Here is a 9018-nt window from a genome sequence, read left to right as displayed (position 1 = left end):
GGCTTATGTAAAACATTCATTAAAATAGATTTACAGGCCCATTTTGTGAGGCAAGAGATTGGAGTCAGCATACTTAATTTACTATTTTGATGGAATCCAAAGGATTTTCATTAAAAGCTGAAATACTTTGAACCCAAGTATTTAAGCCTCAAACCCAGCTGTAAGCGCTGGAGGAAAAGTAAGTCAAATTTTGATTTAAGTCAACCTAAGATCCTTAGCTGAAAAAGTACTTACATTCTAAAAATATTTATTAGATTAGATTTGTGTGTGTGTGTGTGTGTGTGTGTGTGTGTGTTTTGGCATGCATACCTACAAACACATGTACTTCTCTTCTGTGAATTCTACCAAATCAACTGACCGTTCTTTTGGGGGCATTTAAAAAATATGATCATTTTTATATTCATTTAATGAATATTTTGGTAGGATACCTATCCATGTGCCAAATGGAAACCCCAAAACAACTCAAAAGTAAAGCATCAGAAGACATAAATGATAATCAGCCTATCAAGAGAGAAATTGTAAGACATGGGTAAAGTCCCATTGGCGATTGAAAGTAAGTATCAAAGAGCCAAAATATTGAACCCTTCTCTGGGGTCACAGAGACAAACACATCAAACTTTTGCAGAATAGGTTCTTCTCAATAGCAGAAGAGGTCTTATGTGTCTGTAACTCACCAGTATCCACTGTCCATCACATAAAAGTTGTTCAGGGTCACAAGCCATTGCAGGACACTTAATTATATTTGAGACACATGTGAAGGTGCTATTTACTACCTGTATTGCCAATAGGCTGTAGGGTATATGGAGTTGTTTTTAATTCAAAATTATTAGGTCTGTCTAACTGATGGCAGTTTGTTAGTGTCAAGGGGTGGCTTTGGAAGACTTTGACCTGTGCTCCATTCTTTCCTCCTCAATATGCATAAGCACCATTCTTTAACCTAGACAATTGATATTTTCATCCAAGCTCCCTTATTCCAACCTTTACTACCACTTTGTCACTCCCTATTCTCTCACTGATGACTGGGGTGAGCACTCATTCTTAGGGGCAGTCTTTTTGTTGTTGTTAAATAACTAGTAGCTCCTGGAAACTAAATGTTCAGTGAGCAAAATGACTCAGATCTTGCTGTGACAGATAACCAAGAGGACAATCTAGACTAGTCAAGAGAATCGCAGGTTTCCTCTTACAAAGACAAACTCATTTTTAATGATCAGATGAAAATGCAAATTTAGGAAAAACAAATCAGGTTATTTGGAGGACAATATGCACTTGGAGGATATTCATGTCATTGTGGTTTCCTGAGGAATGAGCCTCGATTTTGCTTGCAAGCAAAATGTCACTTCTAATTATCCAAACTGACATCCCACAGGACCTTTTATGAAAATTGAGTAGATCCAGAAGAATGGGCAGGCACCAGGGTTTTTATTTTGGAAAGTGGGAGAGGTCAGCAACCTGTGTAGGTAGTTCTGATAAAAGAATTCTTGAGTGACTAATCCCAACTCTCTTGGTAACAGAATCTGGTTGAGTAACCTTGGGCAGGAATACTCCTGCCTCCTCATCTTCTATGAAAGCAGTTAAATAAGCCTTTTCTTAAATAAAAGTCCTTTCGTGGCTCCCAGTACAATGTAAAACATGAAGATTAACAAGCGTTTTTGAGATTACCAAATGATGGTCTTTGAAACGTTGGTGCATATTTTATTGTAATAATTATTATTATCATGAGCACTATTAGTGACTAAGATCCTCAAATGGGGAATATCAATTTTCTATTACCACAATGTTCCATAACAACTACAAAATCCCCAATGCATTAAAAAATTTAACTCATGAATAGACATGTTGCCTGTTTGGGTTGGGCTTTGCTGGGCAGTTCTTCCGGTCTTCTCTAGGCTCACTCACAGGTGTGGTGGTTAGCTGGCTGTCCCAGGTCTAGGATGACCTTGGCTGGGAGACTGGAGCAATTCTACCCTTCTCCATGTGAGTCTCATCCTCCAGCAGAGTAGCCTAGACGTGTTCTCGTGGCAATGGCAAAGGGCAAGAGCAAGCCCAGTGTCATAAGCCTTTTTTATGCCTCTGTTTGCATCTCACTGGCCAATTCAGGTAACATGACCAGGTGCAGGGTCAGAATGGACATGCATAACAAGAACATAGTAGCCTCAGAGATGTGAAAAATTGAGGCCAGTAAAGTAATCAATCTAACACACAGGGCACACTATTCTAGTTTACCTGGGAATATTCATCTACGTAAATTTATTTTGGTAGAATTAAGAAAGAACTTTGACTGTATCAATACCCTTTAATGCAGTGTTTCTCAAGCTTTTTTGACTGCAACCCATACTAAGGAATATACTGTACACACAACATGACTCATTTCTTACAAAGGTTTCACAAAATGTTACTTCTTACTGCAAGCATTTCTTTTTATTACACTATTTAATTTTTCAAATTGCTGATTGTCTGCTAAATTAATTTCAGGACTCCTTAATGAGTCAAAACCAACAGTTTGAAAAATACTGATTTATAGGGCTTAGCCTTCCCTGATCCCTTTCTTGTTTGGGGGAAGAGCCCATAAATGTACAGTGGGGCCAGAGAAGCCAAGCAGAATATCTGAATTGAGAAAGTTATTGTACAACTACAAATTATCCACAGATCTTTGAACTGTGGGCATGAATGGTCTGGGACCCAGTAGCATCTGGCCAACCCCAGAGCCAGGTGGCCTCTAGCATCCGGAGTCTGAGAAATGACAAGATGAAAGAAAGGACAGTGTTAACAGGCATTGAGACACTTGGCTAAATTCTTTACTATAGCAACATTTTCACAAGGAAACTGAAGTTTAGAGAAAATAAGTTAGGCAAGGCCACCCATTATTTGGTAGGACAGGATTTAAAGGTCTCAAGTGCTTCATATTCCATCAAAACCCTCATTTCTGTGGCACAGAAGGAAGAGAGAAGTAGGAGTCACTTTATTCACACCAAGAGTAATTCATACTCATGTGTGACATTAAACATGATTTAGCAACAACCCACTAAGGTTTAGACATTGTTTATGGTATATTTAAAAAGATATGTAAGAGGGTACCCTAGATGAAACAAAATTCTTATTTAAAAATGTAGGAGCAGAACAGTTAGAAAAAGTGCAATTTAAAATTTGCAGCTTTTACTATATGAGTGGGGGAAGGAGGACCCAGGTGGAAATTTGAGTTTACTTTTGAGGCAGATTACTATTTTTGTTCCTTTATTTGTTTATCTTTTCTGGAACAACTGCCACTTTGAGGACTATTAGTTATGTAAATCTAAGGCATATTACACTTATTGTTCATGGGAAAAGCCCACATGTAGGGAAGTAACTTAAATTTTTCAATGTAGTCTTCTGTTTGGTCCAGTAAATTTGGAAGATGTTTGAAAGAGAGCTGCATCTCTGCAGACTGTTCCTTAGAGAGCAAATATTCTTCTAAATACAACTTTAGACTGCATGGTTCCTCTTTAGTATCTTTGAAGAAGTTTATGTATGTTTCTGATCTAAGTTGTCATCAAAGCATCAGACAAAACAATGGGTGGGGCTCAGTGTACTGTAAACTAGAAGGGACTGGCAGAGTCCTACAGATGATGTTATAGAAGACTGAAGATCAGATACTGACAAAAACACATAATGTCAAACTAGCATTGTGGTGTCTTAGATGTGGAGGGAAGTCATAAAGTAAGTATCTCTCTGGGATTTTCTGGGGGGAAAAAATCCTCCTTCCAATGTCCATAAGAGAGAGTACTCATTCCTGGAAAGGAAAATGCAGATTGGGAACATGGGGCTTGGCCTGGGAAGAAGAGAACAAAAATTCCTCTCTCTAGGAGTCTGTGAATTTGAGCCTGGACTCCAAGCCCCATTCACAAATACCAGATCATAAGCGTTAAAAAGTATGTCAGACATTCTCACTTGGCAGCAATGCAAAAGAGATGCAGAAAGGTAGGTAAACCAGAAGTCCCAAGGATGGGTCTAACCCTGAACACTAGTTGTAGGTAGATCTCTCTCTCAGAGAGTATCTGTAAGATTCTCTCTCTCAAACCTTTCAGGCTTTAGAGAATTTCAAACAAAGGCCAATCCAATATTTAGGATAAAGTAAGGAAAGGAAGAACACTGTCTCATACCAAGACCAAAAATAATAGTAACAATGGTGGTCATGAGTGATAGACAGCTTTCATAAGCAGAATGAAGAACTCATGAGGGGATAGAGGAAATAGGTAGTGATATAGAGGAAATAAGATATATAGAGGAAATAAGTCATGAATCGTTCATTGTTGAAGCTATGTAATGGGAACATAAGAATATACTATTCTGGGGCACCTGGGTGGTCAGTGGGTTAAGCCTCTGCCTTCAGCTTAGGTCACGATCTCAGGGTCCTGGAATCGAGCCCCACATCAGGCTCTCTGCTCAGTAGGGAGCCTGCTTCCCCCTCTCTCCCTGCCTGCCTCTCTGCCAACTTGCGATCTCCCTCTGTCAAATAAATAAATAAAATTAAAAAAAAAAGATTTTATTTATTTATTTGACAGAGATCACAAATAGGCAGGGGGGTAGTGGGAAGCAGGCTCCCTGCTGAGGAGAGAGCCCAATGTGGGGCTCCATCACAGGACCCCGGGATCATGACCTGAGCTGAAGGCAGAGGCTCAACCCATTGAGCCACCCAGGAGCCCATAAGTAAAATCTTAAAAATAAATAAATAAATAAATAAAAGAATATACTATTCTTTTTACTTTGATATGTTTGAAGTTTTCTTTTAATGAGTAATTATGAAGAAAAACCAGATAGAACTTCTAAAAGAAAAAGTATACTAAATAAAATTAGAAACTCAGTGGACATATTATATAACACATCAGGTAGAGGTGACAAGATAATTAGGGAACCAGAAGATAGATCTAAAGTAATTCCCAAGAATACAGTACAGAGAAGATATTTGCTGGACCATATAACAGTTTGAGATATCTGCAAAGTAGACACAGGGGCTAAAGTATATCTAATAAGATGTCAGAGGAAAATAAAGAGAAAATTGGGAAGAAGCAATATTAAAGAACTGTTAGGCTAGAATTCTCCAGAACTGATGAGAGACATAAACACTCAGATTCAAGAAGCCCAACAAGTCACAAGCAAAGAAGCCCAAGCCTGGGTGCATCATGCTGAAACTCCAGATCACAATAATGAAGAAAAGACCTTTTATGAGAAAAAAGATGTATTATATGGAAAGAAAGTGTTAGACTGTACACTGACTTCTCAATAGCAGCACTGACAATTGGAAACAGAAATATTTTCCAAAAAAAAAAAAAAAAAAAAGAAATGACACTATTTCTTTTATCTTACACAAAAGTGGATTCTGGTTGGATCAAGCACATAAACATGAGTCTAAAAACTTTAAATCTTTTCCAAGAAAATAACAGGGACCACCTTAAGGGTTTTGAAGTAGGGAAAACTTTCTTAAGTAAGGCACAAAAGACCACAAACTATAAAGAAAGATTTTGATAAAATGAAGAGCTCTTTTTCTTTTTTTTTAAGAGCTCTTTATTCAAATGTAAAGAAGGCTTAAATGTAAGCTAGAACTAGGACATGTACTTGCCATAATATAGCCAACAAGTGATTAGTATCCAGCAAGTAAATATTTTAAAACTCCTCAGGTTTAATAAGAAAATGGTAAACAACCCAGTAGAAAAGTAGAGAGAAGTTATAAAAAAGATAATTCACAGGAGAAGACATTTAAGTAGCAAATAAACATATACTATAAGTGCCCATACTGTTGAGTGCAAAAACACAAGTCAGTAAGAATTCCTTCAGTTCAGCTCCATTAATGTCAATTTTAAAATATGAAAAACTAAAAATACATTGTTTGGAAATGTATTTTTGTCAGTTAATAACTATAAGGACAATAAGAGAATAAGAAATACAAAACTCAGGACGGGGGTGACCTCCAGGGAAAGGGTAAGGTGAGGTGATCAGGGAGAAGTACAAAGGGGAATTCCAAGATACTGAATGTCTTTGATCTTAAATTGTGTGATGAGTGCAAGGGTGTTTGCTCTATGGATATCTGTCTGATGCTTGAAAGAGAGAGACAGAGATCTATCACATAGGATGAGCTAACGTATAATATATATCTATATGCAAATATGTCCTATATACACATTATATGTTAGCTTATTTTATGTGTTAGATTTGTCTCTTTATATAATATGTTATATATAAGATAATATAATTTAAAAACAGTTGCGTAGATTAATACATATGTATTATTTGTTATATCCTGTTGCGGTGGATAGATTGCAAAATGAATCCAATTTTTACCCTTCCATCCTTCTCAGGGGAAGAAATGAGAGGAAAACTATCCTTGTCACAGACTATGGAAAAAGATTTTCTTAAAACAAGGCAATTCCGTGCAGAGAGTTTTCTGAACAGGACTGCTGACTTCCAAGCCTCGTCCAGTTGCTCACTTCCATGTAAATCATTTTTGTTAGACGTGTGGTTTAATAAAAATTGATGTGTTTTCCATGCTTTCCTTTTCCTGTAAAGGCCAAGGATCTTAAAATAACCTACGCTCCAAGCTGAAACCTAAACATGACAAAACATATAAATCCTCGGGCCCCATCTGATAGAGAGCTAATTACACACCTCAGGGTTTTCCTCTGCCAGAAACAATGAGCTCCATCTACCTGCCTCATGCAACAGCGATTTGGGAGGGTAGGTGGCTGAGGGGGTGTGGATGCTGAAAGATCTACTAAACTTGAGATATTTCCAGAAATAATCCTTTTGTTTCCCTCTGGCTAGGGAGCTAATGTATCTAGAGGGTAGTATTTCAAGTACTGCCTTTGGAATGAACTGAATTTCGTAAGTTTCAGATTCACACAAAAAATTGTAAGGATAGTACAGAGAATTCCCATATGCTCCCCCCCCACCCACCCACCCAGTTCACCCTATTGTTTATATCTGACATCTCTTGGTACATTTGTCACAATTAATGAACTAATATTACTGTTATTATTTTTTAAGATTACATATTTGAGATAGAGAGCATGTGAGAGAGCACAAGAAGGGGGAACAGCAGAGGGAGAGGGAGAAGCAGGCTCCCCAACGAGCAGGGAGCCTGATGTGGGGCTCCATCTAATGACCCTAGGATAATGACCTGGGCCAAAGGCAGATACTTAGCCAACTGAGCCACCCATACACCCCTTACTATGTTACTATTTACTGATTAATATTTTGCCCAGATTTCCCCTACTGTCTTTTCTATGTTCTGCTTATCACTAAGTCATCATGTCTTCTTAGGCTCCTCTTAGCTGTGACACTTTCTCAGACTTCCCTTCTTTTTGATGATCTTCAAAGTTTGGAGGAGTACTGGCTAGATATTTTGTAGGATCTCCCTAAAAACAAAACAAAACAAAACAAAACAAACCACTGCTGTTTTACTCATGATCTAACTCAGGTTGTGTTTTTGGGAAAAAATCCACAGAGGTAAACTGCCATTCTCACAAAGTGTCATTTTTTTAAAAAAAAATCTCATTTTTCTTTTCTTTTCTTTTTTTTTTAAGATTTTATTTATTTATTTGACAGAGAGAAATCACAAGTAGACGGAAAGGCAGGCAGCAGGGAAGCAGGCTCCCTGCTGAGCAGAGAGCCCGATGCGGGACTCGATCCCAGGACCCTGAGATCATGACCTGAGCCGAAGGCAGCGGCTTAACCCACTGAGCCACCCAGGCACCCCTCATTTTTCTTTTTAAGGTGGGTGTGAACATATAGGAATGAAAATGTACAAAAAAGTAAATTGCAAGGGAATAAATCAAAATATTATCAGAAGCTATTTCAGGATACCAAAGTTACTGGATATTTGTAATTTCTATTTTTTGCTTACCTGTGTTTTCTAAATGTTCTACAAAGGACATGTGCTTTTAAATCAGGGTGGAGGCAAAGATGTCAGTTACGGAGCTGTCTATCCCTGTATGAAAAAGTACTTAGCTTCCTGAGATGCACAAGTTCTTTCCAGAGTTGGTAAAAATAAGGAAGTATTTGCATATCTCCTACATCATGGGGAGGTGGCCCTTCCTGAGCAAAGTCAGAATGAACCGCCATTTCATATTATAGCTGTTTCTTGGTTAATCCCAATATCTTGACAGAAAGCCAGGGAGGAAGTCTGGAGGGGGAAGGAAAAGAATGAGAGATTACTCTTCAAAATTATTCTACTTCAAGCACGGTGGTGCCAATAGTTCTCTCTTCTGTGTCTTTCTCTGTCTTCCTAAATCCATCTCTCTCTCTTCCTCCTGTTTCATTCATTCCTTCATTTAACCTCTCACTAATATTTATTGGGTGCCCTAAAAATTGAGAAAGATCTCCAAAGACATCCCTAACCTTGAGGCACTTACTTTCTAGTGGGTTAGGGGAATCTGGCCACAAATACTCTCTTGGGTAGTGATAAATGTCATGAAGATAAAGAAAACAGGGATACATCTGGAAGGAGCAAAGGGGATTTGCTATTTAGAGGAGCTTGTCAGGCAAGGCCTCTCTTATGAGATGACTTGAGCAAGGATTAGGGCTCTAGGCAGAGGAAGTTACAAGGACAAAGGCTCTGAGATAGGATTTGGAGTCTAGCAGGTGCGCTGGGGGTATGGGAATGCCTGTAGACCTACGTGATACAGGACTGTATTCTGTTAGATGGGAAGCCATGGACAGGTTTTCAGCTGAACAGTTGATATGATCTGATGTAAGTATTTAAAAGATCCCTTCTGATTTCTGTACATTGATTTTGTATCCTGCCACATTACTGAATTGCTGAATGAGTTCTAGTAGTTTAGGGGTGGAGTCTTTTGGGTTTTTCCATACACTAAAAATAAAAATACAGAAAGGGAAATTAGAGAATCGATTCCATTTACTATAGCACCAAGAACCATAAGATACCTGGGAATAAACCTAACCAAAGAGGTAAAGGATCTGTACTCAAGGAACTACAGAACACTCATGAAAGAAATTGAAGACACAAAAAGATGGAAGACCATTCTATGC

The sequence above is a fragment of the Mustela nigripes genome, chromosome 1, assembly GCF_022355385.1.
Source record: "Mustela nigripes isolate SB6536 chromosome 1, MUSNIG.SB6536, whole genome shotgun sequence".
In the NCBI taxonomy this organism is placed as follows: Eukaryota; Metazoa; Chordata; class Mammalia; order Carnivora; family Mustelidae; genus Mustela; species Mustela nigripes.
Note: the sequence above shows the minus strand (reverse complement) of the source record.